We start from the raw sequence: 13181 nt of genomic DNA on the forward strand, positions 1-13181 counted from the left end.
TTCAGCGCAACTCTCAACGCAGAGGGAGTGAGGTTTGCCAACGTACACTGGCACAGCCTCACAGGCTGGCATCCGTTCCACCCACACGCTAGAAGAATGACAGGGAACTGTGAAATCTGCTAATTTCATTTCTGACACTCTTCTACACTCTTGTGTATGCTAGCTAGAGACTGTATGGCTGACAAAAGGGATCACCCCATTCGTGCCGTTGTTCTATGGAACAGACGTACCGAGGTGCTGAAACCGATGCACGGAGTGAACCCTCTTCCTGCCTGTTTGGAGGCGGCAGGCGAGGAAAACAGACACGCATGCCCATAGGGATATATTGAGGCCGGCAAAATGATCCGGTTCATTTTCATTTGTTGTGTCATTCATGAACTCATTCAATCACAGCCGCTTTTCAAAAGACAACCTTCAGCAGCCGCCATTTTACCCCATTTGGACGGATCTTTCAAGGCACGCAGAATATTGTGTTGTATGACTACATGAACATGGACGCTACCACGAGAAACATTACACTCCCGTCTTTCATCAGGAATAAAAGTTTGTTTCTACCTTTTTGCGTTCTTTAGTAATCAGCAGTAGAACTTAGGTAACTTTCAGGTAAATATCAGTTCTCAACTAAAAAAGGGAGAAAAGTAGCTTTTTGTGAAAAGATCCATTTCAATCTGTAAATAGTTGATGGTGTTATATTTGTAAATAAATATTTATTTCGATGTAAAACAAGCCTTTTTTGTGTTGTTGATGTTGGTTTAGTTGTTTACATATTTCAGCTGTCGCAAAAGCGAAAAGGATTTGTGAAAGTGCTTCTAAAATCATTTTTTGTTGTTGTTAGATAACTTTTTTTCTTAATATTTTAATATTTTTTGTAAAATTACGACTGATTGTTATCATTTTTGATGTTTTTTTTTCATTTTTACAAGCATTTCAGCTTTCTACTTAAATAGTTTACATTTTCCTTGCGTAATACTGTCTTTATTCCCATAATATTCTAACTTTTCATTTTGGTTTTTAGCATATTTTCCTCATAATATCACCAGTTTGTTCTTCTTTCTTGTTAGATTTTCCTCTTAATATTTTGACTTTTTACCTGTAAAATTCCAGCTGGTTTTTCCACTTCTGCTTTTATTTAGAATCTGTCTTCTTGTGATTTGGACTTTATTTAAAATGACAACTTTAGTGGTTGTTTTTTTTTTTCTCATCATTTTGCGACTTAAGAGAAATGTTTTTTCTTGAATATTTCAACTTGATGCTCCTAAAATGATATCAGGACTTTAGTATTCTAAAATTACAACTTTTTGTAGCTGGAGTACAACTTTTTTCTTTCATATTTCTTGTAAAATTACTGCCAATTTTTCATTTTTGCTGTTTTTTTTCCCAAATATTTCAGCTTTCTATTTAAATAATATTTGTACATTTTACTTTCATAATACTATGACTTTATTCCCATAATATTTTTATTTTTTGTTACTTCTGTGTTCAAATGTTTTTTCTTTCTTTAATATTTCCACTCTATGCTACTAAAATGAGGTTATTTTTCCTCACCTTTCCCCACCTTGTTCTTTTTTCTTGCTAGAATGCCACTTTTTTCTCTTGATATTTTGACTTTATTCTCATTTTCTTTCTTCGTTCTTTTTGCTTACGATATTACGTAACTTTATGCTACTGAAATGACGTGGATGATTTTCCCTCGTAATATGACGACGTTATTCTCCTAAATGATGACATTTTCTGCTTAGGTCAACTTTTTCTCGTAATATTTGGACTTTATTGTTGTCAAGGTTACCACAGTTTGGCTGCGGGATGGGTTATTTATTTATGTACTGACTTCCAACGGGAATGACCCCCTGACCTTTCACACTGACAGTTTCCTGCCAACAGGGGGCAGTGCAGCTCCGCATTGGCTTGCCAGCTATCTACTCTATGTCTATATACATATATCTATAGATCTATATGTCTATAGAACATGTTTGGGCGACATTACCATTTTTAGAAATACATGACATGCGTTAGTAATGTATCCTGGTCATTAGCTTCAGGCTACACGTTAGCTAACGTGTGTGTGTGTGAAGGTGTTGGGTGTCATGTTCAAGCATTAGTTTCAAGGTCACACATGCGGGGGGAGGATGGTAATAGCAGCGCTGACAGACATGTGCAACCAGCTGAGCTCCAATCCTTTGCAGCCACCGAGAAGCGGCTTTTTTTCTTTTTACGCACCGAAAAGATGGAGACGTCTGTAAACACGGCTAGTGAAGGGCTGATGCCGTTAGCCTGATCGCTAACGTCACCTCTGGCCAACTGGCTTGAATCTTATTTCATGGCGTTCATCCCACAGTGGTGAATATCATGCTTTCAAATACACGTTTAGGACGTCTGAAAAATGATGGTATCATTTATACCGGATTTTAAAAGGACACACGGCAAAATTTAAACCTGGGAAAATGAATGTGATTGAATTTTAAGGCCATTTAAATAAGTGGAGTTAATTTTTTATGCTATCTGACAGTTTTACCACCTTTGCTGTATTATTATTATAATAAACTCACACATACATACTGTATATTAAAAGAAAATAGAAAAAAAGGATCTACTGCAAAATGTCAACCTGGAAAAATGAACCTGACTTTTAGGACTATTTCATCAAACATAGTTTTTATGATACATTACCGTAGTATTAGAGTTACTGTCTTTATTTTGAATGAAATGAAATTAGAATATGGATTTATAGTCAATTCAATCATCAAAACCATGCTAGCTTATGTGTAAGACGTATTGCTACATTTCAAATGGGACCAATGAAAACTTGAATATCAGTACTACTCAATATAAACAACACATTTGGTACTATATTACAGTTGTCATGTCCATCGTCTTTACTGATAAATACACAACATGTAAATATACATTTATACTTCATGTGAACAAAAATGAATACATAAAAACATTTTATGCAATTTAAAAAAAAAGATACATTGTTGAATTTCAAGCTGCACATCTTCAGTTGGCTTTTAGGACTTCTTTCATTCAGTAGAACTACAGTACTACTACTACAGTACTACTACGTAACGGGTTCCAGTTCTATGATGTTCACCATATTTTTAATGAGTAAGCAATTCAAATATACTTTTACAGGAAAAGTAACGCTAACATATCCAAAAGTACAACATTTCAAACTTGACTTTTAAGATGCGGTGGTGTTTTATACACTGTGTACTACAGTACTACCACGTGTACAGTACATAATACACGTAGATGTTTATACACTGTGTACTACAGTACTACCACGTGTACAGTACATAATACACGTAGATGTTTATACACTGTCTACTACAGTACTACCACGTGTACAGTACATAATACACGTAGATGTTTATACACTGTGTACTACAGTACTACCACGTGTACAGTACATAATACACGTAGATGTTTATACACTGTGTACTACAGTACTACCACGTGTACAGTACATAATACACGTAGATGTTTATACACTGTGTACTACAGTACTACCACGTGTACAGTACATAATACACGTACATGTTTATACACTGTGTACTACAGTACTACCACGTGTACAGTACATAATACACGTAGATGTTTATACACTGTGTACTACAGTACTACCACGTGTACAGTACATAATACACGTACATGTTTATACACTGTGTACTACTACCACGTGTACTACTACCACATAATACAGGTATATTTGGTGTGTAGTACTGTCATACGCTCCATCCAACACACCAGCAGCAGGTCTCTGTGGTCGACCATAACAGTGATGGATGGGCCGTGTGTGGATGTCCTTGTTATTCTTGTGTGGGTGTGTGTGTGTGTGTGGGTGTGTGTGTGTGTGTGTGTATCCATGCACCTGCTGTGTGCCCACAGAGGCCCGCTGAGCTCTCCAGAACAGCTGGAGACGTTGATTTGGACTGCAGGATGGAATCAAGCCACAGCTCATAAAGCAGACATTTAGTGTGTGTGTGTGTGTGTGTGTGTGTGTGTGTGTGTGGCCTGAGGTGTCAGCTTCACGTGTGGATTTAATACTGAGTGTGTATTGGTGCTGTTTGCCTTCACACCTGAACATGATCACACTTGTGTGCAGGCAATATGAGTGTGTCCTCAGGGCCTGTGTGTGTGTGTGTGTGTGTGTGTGGGTGTGTGTGTGTGTGTGTGTGTGTGTGTGTGTGTGTGTGTGTGTGTGTCCTCAGGGCCTGTGTGTGTGTGTGTCCTCAGGGCCTGTGTGTGTGTGTGTGTGTGTGTGTGTGTGTGTGTGTGTGTGTGTTGTAAGTTAGAGTTTAATAATGACTGCTGAGGCACAAAACCTTAAAATTTGACCTTTTGTCACAACACTTTTTGAGGGAATGTTGCTCATCATCAGCACCTTATGAGAGACATGAACACACGTCTTTCTCTTTTCTGGGCATTCTAAAGATATAAAAACAGGTAAAAAGAGGCAGCTAAGAATGCACAGAATGGGACACAGCTCTTCCGCCTATAAAGGTTTCTGAAAAAAACTCCAAAAATGACATCATGTGATCTGCATATAAAGCACATTGTTGTTATTATTGTTATTACCGTTTGTTACGCCCAAGAACTACCTTACTGGTGTAGTGACACCTCGCCACACTACACCAGTTAGCCACTAGGCCGGCTAGCGACTAGCTTCTCAACAAACTAGCCAAAGGTAATGCTATGCATCGGAGCTGCTGCTACTGTTGCTGTGTTGTTGTTTTTGACGCTAGGTGTAGCGTTCCTTTCTATGTTGCTGTGTTGTTGTTTTTGACGCTAGGTGTAGCGTTCCTTTCTATGTTGCTGTGTTGTTGTTTTTGACGCTAGGTGTAGCGTTCCTTTCTATGTTGCTGTGTGACATCAAAGCACCCAGGAAGGAAGTTCTGCTAACGCTTAAAATGAGCAAAATCCTGTAACATGAATGATGTGAGCTGGGGTTAGACTGTTGTGAGACAGGTTGGTTTTACCCTGCTACCCTGGTGCAATACCACCAACCCCAACCCCCCAACCCTAATCCTCACCCTACATGCTATCATGAATGCACGTGTTACTCCACGCTCACAGCATGGATATGAAAGCAGAAAACCTTGTTGGAGGTTTTCATAGGTGGAATATGAACTGCATGTCCCATCACGTGAATCATTTACCTGCCTCTTTTTTACCTCTTTTTATATCTTTAGAACACACAGAAAAAAGAAAGACGTGTTCATGTCTCACGTAAGGATTGTGGATGATGAGCAATATTCCCAAAAAAGTGCACTTTTCCTTTAAGACTGTCCCTAACCTTAACTCGTACCTTCTTTGAAATCCTAGTTTTCAACCCTAACCCTAATTTCAAAACCTGACTTGTTTGAAAGCCTAACCCTAGTTTGAAACTCTAACTACAACCTTTACCCCATCCAAACCCCAACCCCAGGCTAACTTTAACCCCAAACCCCTACCTCAAACCCCATCCCCAACTCTAACCCCAACCCCCAAGCCCATCCTGGGTCTAATGATAGTCAAGGTGTTCTTCATGGTTGTCGCAGACGTTCAGGTGTTAGTTTTGTGTTCTTGGACCGCAGCTGCAAGCACGCTAGAAGATGCATCGTGGTCCAGGACTAGGCTGGCATCCTGGGGGTCCCCCTGGCAAAGCGTGCAGCTTGTTCTGATCCAGGAGCAGCTGTAGAAACACGAGATCACGTCGGATCAGGCTTTCCCCACCAAACAGCTGGACAAACAAGTGCATTTGGACCAGACGCGCACGTTAAGAACCAAAGCTGTACAAGTGTGTCTGTTACACTTGGACAACACACACAAGTGACCACACTCGCACAACTTGCTACAATAGGCACTCTGTGTGTGTGTGTGTGTGTGTGTCAACGCTGGGGCTTGGCTTAGGGTTAGAGCTGGTTGAGGTTTAAGGGACGCCATTGCAATTGTGGCTAAGATCTGGGTTAGTGTTTGGGTTGGGTTAGCTTTTAGGGCAAGAGATACTGGAGGTTTAAGGCCGGGGCTGGAGTTAGGGTTTGGGGTTGGGGATCGGGTTAGGGTGTAGATTACGGGCTGGGGGTGGCGTTGCGCTTAGAGCTGGGTTGTGGGTTAGTGTTAGGGCTGGGTTAGGTTTTGGGTTGACTTAGGGTTAACGTTTGGGTTTAGGGCTCGGGTTAGGGTTAGGGTTTAAATGAAGAGCTGGGCTTAGGGTTAGCTGGGGTTTGGGAGGAAGCGATGGCGCTGCGGTTAGGGTTGGGATCCAGGTAGGTTGGGGCTCGGGTGTTTGACGGCCAAACCATTGGATTTGTGGGAGTCAACTGTTCCACATAAAAGTCCAAAGGGGCAGTCAAGTGGGGGGGGTCGTCAGGACGCTGATAAAGCACGTACTGGACTCCAGATGTTCTCCATGCACAATGTTTCCCATCTCGGGCGTCCCCGTGGAGGTCTGAAGCTCATCCAGCGACCCGGGAGACTTGTATTTACTGCATGTGGACACGTGAAGGTCAGACGTGGAAAGCGCCTGATGGCTTTCCCAAATGGAAGCTTTTGCCATCCTCCATGGACGCCCATCTGGGTTTGTAGAGAATTCACAGCGAACCAACGAGGAGACGTCCATGGATGAACACGGATGCAAGCTGGGTGTCACGCCTGCGTCTGCAAAGTAGCGTGTAAAGGTGGGCCAGAGCGCGACACGTTTCCACGCACGTGCATGCAGTGGAACTCCAGTCATGGAATGATCCGATTGCCATCGCTCCTCACGAGGTCTTCATGGTCACTGAAGACAATCAATACAAAGACTCAAAACTATCCAAAGTACAGCCGCCATCTTGGACCATAAAAATCGTCAGAAGGACTTGAAAGGAGACTGGCAATAATCCACAAAGTCAGAGAAACTGCAGTTAAAAACAGCAGAACAGACGGGATGCAAAAGCAACATGAGGACGTCTTAAAGCTGACGTGTCCAAACTTTTGCCAGTCAGGGCCTTTGCTCTTTTTTTCCCATTTCTGCTGTTGTTTTTTTTACGTATTATTTTCCAAATATTTTAACTTTCTTCTTAAATATTAGATTTTTAATATTATGATGTTATTCCCAAAATATTATAACCAACCAAATCATAACATAACCAACCAAATCATAACCAAAATTTCCCCAAATGACATCTTTCTTTTGTCATAACATGCCAACCTTTCAAAATAACCCATTTTTCCTTGAATATTTCAGCTCCAGGCGACTAAAAAGACTCTCTTTCCTTGTAGTACGTGTTTATTCCCGTAAAAGGGCACTTTTTTCTCATTAGAAGACAACTTTTTTCTCTTAAGTTTGACTTTTCTCACGTAAAATGACAGCTTTTTTTTCATTTCTGCTGTTTTTTCAAACATTTCCCAACTTCCTTCTTGTGCATTTTTTCTAGTAATTCTGATTTTATTCTCGTAAAACGTTGACTTTATTCCCATAATACTTTTAGTCTGTGTAGGCTCTCAGTCGTACAGGAGTTGTCCATCGAGGGAAAGGCTTCTTGAGACGTCATCTGTACTTCTGTGAAGAAGGTGTCGGACGTTTCGCTCCTCATCCGAAGAGCTTCGTCAGCAAACTAACAAGTGCTGGTAGCCTAGGCCTTAAATACAGTAAGAGTGGGCGAAATTGGTGTGCCAACGCCCTCCTCCTATTGGTTCCTTACACTAAGACTGGGCGGAGTAGTGGTCTAATCCTCTCCTGCCATTAGCACCTCCGATCAAAGGGAAATGTAGCTCCCTGAGTTGGGTATGAACGACTCTGATACTGGCTAGTTAGCATCTATTGTTCTGGCTCGGCCCTGGCTTCACCTCATTTGCAAGACTAAGAGCTGTGGGTTTTGGTCTCAGTAACCTGCTGAACACAGGGTCCAAATTAAACCTCAAACCACCATTCCGATTCAATGATGGGTTCTGTTGTTTGACAAAAATAGCTTCCTTTACTCCTCTTTCAAACCATCTGTTTTCTTTGGCCAAAATCTTTACCTCGCTGTCCTCAAAAGAGTGATTGGTTGCTTTAAGGTGTAGATGTACTGCTGATTGAGGACCACTAGAATTGTCCCTGCGATGTTGATAAAGCCTTTTTTGGAGCATTTGCTTAGTTTCCCCAATGTAGTGCTCTTTGCATTCCTCATCTTTACAGTGGATGGAATAGACCACATTGCTCTGTTTTTGGTTTGGAGCCTTGTCTTTAGGATGCACTCATTTTTGTCTCAGGGTATTTACTGGTTTGAAATAGGTAGGAATTTTGTGTCGCCATAAGATCCTCTGGAGTTTTTCATTTGTGTCAAATGTCAAAAGAAGAGAGTAGGGAAAGAAACCCAAACGCCCACAGAAGCAAAAGGAGTGGTAGTCCCTTATGTAGCTGGGGTCTCCGAAAAACTCACGTGGATTACACGTCAGAATGAGGACCTACCTGGCTCTATCGCTGTCCCGTAAGACCAATTTGTTGCTGGCTGGAGCCATAGCAGCGCGGGACAACGTTGATCTGCAGCGATCGCTGGATCATAGCTACCGGTGGCTAATACCGATTAGCCTCAGAGCAGGCTTCACGCTTCCGTGCCGCCGGCTCACGAGGATATCCGGACGACACGCTCAAAACTGTCTCTGCCCGGTGGCTCGCTCCACTTCGCTGCAGGATAACTGGAGCTCACTTCATATGGCTCTTTTTAACACCACATCACTGAATAATAAGACTTTTATCCTCAATGATTTTATCCGCTCTGATAAACTTGATTTGCTTTTCCTGACGGAACAGCGCTTTCTCGGAGCTCCTCCACCCAAACTATTTCTTCCTCAACACGCCGCGGACATCTGGGAGGGGTGGGGGTATTGCTACTGTTTACAAGCAGACCTTAAAGTGCAGTGTTTTGTACTCACACTGTCCAATCCCATCTTATGTGCTGTGGTTTATCCAGTGTAAACATTGTTTATTTTTAGTTAAACAAAGACTTTATAAATGATTTCTGAGTTTTTGGCAGAAATCATGTTAAAGTTTGATAATATACTGATCTGTGGTGACTTTAACATCCATGTCTGATCCCCCTCAGATCAGCTGGCTCAGTGCTTTAATTCTCTGCTGGAATCTATGGGTCTCACCCAGTCTGTTGCTTGTCCCACTCATCAACTTGGGCACACACTGGACCTTGTCATCTCCCATGGACTATCTGTGTCAGTTAATAATATACGGGATGTTCCTATTTCCGATCACTCCTTCATTTCCTTCCAGACGCTAGCACCTCCAGCTGCACCAAAACCTGCTCCCACCTCCCGCCGCCGGGTTATCACCTCCACAACAGCCAATGACTTTGCTGCTGCATTCTCAGGCACAGCCCTACGTCCTATAATGTGTCCGGACACCTTCCTCTCCTCTTTCCATTTCACATGCTCCCAGATCCTGGACTCTGTGGCACCATTAAAGGACAAAGCTACCAGACCCACACCTGAACCATGGCTGAATGAAACCACTCGTGCCCTGAGACGGCAGTGTAGGCAGGCTGAGCGCAAATGGAAGAAGGATGGACTTCCTGCATCACTGGGCATCTTCAGGGACAGTCTTGCCACTTATCATAAAACCGTGAAGGAAGCAAAAACAAAATATTTATCAAACATCATTTCTAGCAATAGCCATCGCCCCAGAGTGTTATTTAGCACCATTCATTCTGTTATTAATCCTGTCACTGCTGTTTTTAATGATGTTTCTGAACACACATGTAGTAGGCTACACTTCAACAATCCATCCCAAAGGTCTCATCTGCTAGTCTGCCTGACTCCCCTGTAAAGCACACTTTTGACAACTTTGAGCCAATCTCCACTTCTCTTCTTAAAAAAATCCAACTGCCCTCTAGACGTTCTCCCTGCAAGGATAATGAAGGAGGTTCTAGATACCATTGGTCCCAGCCTTGTTCTATTTATGAACAGCTGATTCAGGCTGGGTATTGTCCCCACTGCCCTTAAGCAAGCTGTACTTAGACCACTTCTTAAAAAACCGAACCTAGACCCATCAAGTTTATCCAACTTGCGTCCAATCTCACATCTGCTCTTTCTGTCCAAGGTCATGGAGAAACCTGTCCTCTCTCAACTCCAGTCATATCTGTCTATATCGATCCATAATATTGCTAACAATTGTCAATCTGGCTTTAGAACCCGTCACGGCACAGAATCCGCGTTATTGAAAGTACACAATGACATCCTCACAGCCCTTGACGCTAAAAACTCTGTAGTGCTGGTGCTTTTAGACCTTCCAGCTGCTTTTGATACTGTGGACCACTCAGTCCTCATCTCCTGCCTGGAACACTGTGTTGGCCTACGTGGCTCTGTGCTGGAATGGTTCATGTCATATCTCACCAACAGGACTTTTTCAGTAATGATTCATGACTTCTCCTCTACAACCGCTCCCCTCTCTTCTGGCGTGCCCCAGGGTTCCATCCTTGGGCCAACCTTATTTTCACTCTACATGCTACCATTGGGTCCAATCATCTCCAGACACAATATGATGACGTACAGCTCTAGCTACCAGTAATGCTCAGTGAAAAGAAGGCACTAGACCCCCCCATAGCTGCCTTCATGACATCAGACAATGGCTGTCTCAGAATTTCCTTCATTTAAATGATGAAAAAACGGAGTACATTGTTTTTACCCCCGATTCACCGCACAGTGGAATCAATTTTGACACCCCCAACCCTCCTTTTGCTCCTGCCGTTAAAAACCTTGGTGTGTTTTTTGACAACAGTCTAAAGTTCGATAAGCAAGTGAGTTCTGTGGTCAGAGCGAGTTTCTTCCACCTCAGGCTCCTGGCAAAGGTAAAGCCCCTTTTGTCAAGTATAGATCTCGAAAAAGTGATTCATGCTTTCATCAGCTCGAGGTTTGATTATTGTAATGCCCTCTACACTGGAGTAAATCAGTCCCTCCTCCGCAGGCTCCAGTTGGTACAAAACGCAGCTGCTCGCCTTCTTACTAATACCCCAAAATACTCCCATATCCCTCCAGTTCTCCGTTCTCTAGAATCCATTTTAAAGTCCTTTTATTTGCGTTCAAGGCCATTCATGGACTTGCTCCAGCATACTTGGCTGAGCTTTTAACTGTCCGTCACCACTCCAGGGCCCTGCGCTCTTCTCAACACACAACATTAGAAGTCCCAAGGATGAAATACAAAAAATGGGGGATCGTGCTTTTGCTGCGTTTGCCCCCACACTTTGGAACTCCCTTCCACCTGCGCTATGATCTACCACAGAGTTATCAGTTTTTAAATCTTTTACAAACTCATTTATTCAGACTGGCTTATGACACGTGATGGTTACATGTACTTTAGTTGTCATTCTGTGCCTGTATTTTTATTTTATTGTATTGTTTTAGTTGTTTTTATTTTATCTTATTCGATCTTACCCTGTTCTTATTTGCTATTGCGTGTTTTTACTCTTGTGAAGCACCTTGGGCACCATTGGGATGTTGTAAGCTGCTACACAAATAAACTTGGACTTGATTTGATTTGATTTGATGAAAGATGAAGATGATGATGATGATGATGATGATGTTCCTCAGTGGGAATGAAGTGGGGGTGTGGGGTCACATCCTGACGGGGTGGTGTGGGGGTCTCATCCATCTCCCGCTCTGTCCCTGACACGGGCGAGGGGTCCGATCACACCACATGATGGAGTGGACCACAGACTGACCGCCGGCGCTGCAGGGGTCTGATGCTAAATGGGCAGGTACACTCGTGCAGTCTACGTGCACACACACACACACACACACACGCATGCTAACGACTTTAACATCTGCGGGTGTCTTTGGCTCTTAACACGGCCAGCAGAATTCCTTCCGTAGAAATAGATTTAGCAGAGCTGAGCAGCGGGTGAGCCTGCTGGGTCAAACACTCGTGTCTTCTTTTACTTCCAACTCGTCTCACTAAACCGGTTTGGGAAGCCGACAAACACCTCAGCGCCATCACTTGTTGCTAGGCGGAATGTGGGAATCAAGGAAGAAACATTCAGGAAAGGACAGGGTGGGGGTGGAGTTGGGGGGGAATGCAAAAAGTCTGTTCCATTTCCAATTGGGCATAGGAAACAACAGAATTATTATTGCATTCAAATATTACAACAAAAGCATGTTATTCTTATATTTATCTTATTTTTATAATAAATAATAGTTTTTGCATAATCCTAAAAAAACTCTAATATTTTAAAATAAAACAAAATAAATGAAGATAAAATAAAATGTAAAATATATTATTATATTTATATTTTTCAAGATTGATAAATATTAATATCATAATAATATCACATTTTAATGATGATAATTTACTGTGTATATTTATAATAAATATATTATTACATTTACATTTTATGATAAATAAATATAAAATTTGTTCATTTTATTTTATTTTTTTATTTTTTTTAATATTATTATTTTTTTACCCCTGTCCTGTCCAGCCTTTAAAGCAGATAGAATTGTAGATCTAAATGCCCTCAAGTGCTCAACAGATTTACTCTGCCAGGGAGAAGTGTGATATACAATTCCAGGAGGGGACAGAGAAGAAGAGAAAAGGAAACGGGGGGGGGGGGGTTTGTTCATTTAATTTTAACTTTATTTTAGCTTAAATACTTTTGGGTAATCCTAAAAATAACATAACATATACAACAAAACAGAATAAAGATCAAATACAATACAAATATTGTGTTATTATAATATTTACATTATTTTTATAGTGAATAATGGAAACCACTTCAATTGTTTTTGCATAATCCTAAAAAAAAAAGTAGTGTAAAAAAAAACCCCATAAAAAATAAAATCAGAAACAGAATAAAGAAAAGCAAAAAATGTATACATGATGTTTTTATGATGTTTTTATTTTTTTATGATAATAAAAAAAGAAATAATGAGTCCATGGAAACAGCTTATATACTTTTAGCGATCCCCAAAAAATGAAAAGTAGAAAAAATGTCCAGTCAAACAAAAAAAAAGATAAAATAAAATGAAAACATATTATGGAATTTATATTTTCAGAATAAATAATCTAAAAAAATTACAATAAAACACTAGAAACATTAAATAAAACAACAGATAAGATCAAGTAAAAGTTTTTAAAAAATATTATATTTATATTGTGTTGAGTCTGTGTAGGCTCTCAGTCGTACAGGAGTTGTCCATCGAGGGAAAGCCTTCTTGAGACGTCATCTGTACTTCTG

Source organism: Dunckerocampus dactyliophorus, chromosome 9, assembly GCF_027744805.1.
Source record: "Dunckerocampus dactyliophorus isolate RoL2022-P2 chromosome 9, RoL_Ddac_1.1, whole genome shotgun sequence".
Classification (NCBI taxonomy): Eukaryota; Metazoa; Chordata; class Actinopteri; order Syngnathiformes; family Syngnathidae; genus Dunckerocampus; species Dunckerocampus dactyliophorus.